Source organism: Bison bison, unplaced genomic scaffold, assembly GCF_000754665.1.
Source record: "Bison bison bison isolate TAMUID 2011002044 unplaced genomic scaffold, Bison_UMD1.0 scf7180017864456, whole genome shotgun sequence".
Classification (NCBI taxonomy): Eukaryota; Metazoa; Chordata; class Mammalia; order Artiodactyla; family Bovidae; genus Bison; species Bison bison.
In genome coordinates this window covers 29,181,028-29,181,457 of record NW_011495018.1, presented here as the reverse complement: position 1 = coordinate 29,181,457, position 430 = coordinate 29,181,028, and the positions used below count along the sequence as shown (strand labels likewise).

At 63.5% G+C, this 430-nt stretch overlaps 1 protein-coding gene across 1 annotated transcript in view; it reads left to right on the top strand.

The window, feature by feature from the left end:
* Positions 1-239: 239 nt before the first annotated feature.
* The window catches only part of KAZALD1 (Kazal-type serine peptidase inhibitor domain 1), a 3,651-nt gene continuing 3,460 nt past the window's right edge, over positions 240-430 (top strand). The window contains exon 1 of the mRNA XM_010859607.1: positions 240-378. The gene's annotated coding sequence lies outside the window, so the exon portion shown is untranslated. The remainder of the gene's footprint in view (positions 379-430) is intronic.

Below are 430 nucleotides of genomic sequence, written 5' to 3'. Positions count from 1 at the left end.
ACCTTCCTCTCCCATCCTACCCCCTAGTCCCTACGCCCATCCCAGCCCACCCCACCCCAACTCTAGTCCTTTCCCAGCTTGGGTGTCCGGTTACTGCTCTTCTGTTCTGTGACTTTGGCCCAGGCTAAGGGAAGTGGCCCAGGAGGGTCCCGTGCGGCTGCATAAAATTGGCAGCTTCAGAAACAGGGGGAGGGGGTGGGGTGTGCGACGTCTAGGGGGCGGGGAGAGGGGGCGGAGGAGCTGATCTCCGAGTGCAAGTCCGTGGGCTCTGTCAGAGATTCTCAAGTCGGAGCAGAGGTGGCTGACGGGCCCCTTCCACTGCCTGCGTTTTTGGACAGGAGTCACGGCTGCTCTGAGGGGCGTAGTCCCGGACACTAGGTGAGCCGCTCTGGGCCCCAGGGCATCACCCCCCCACCCCCGCAACACACAC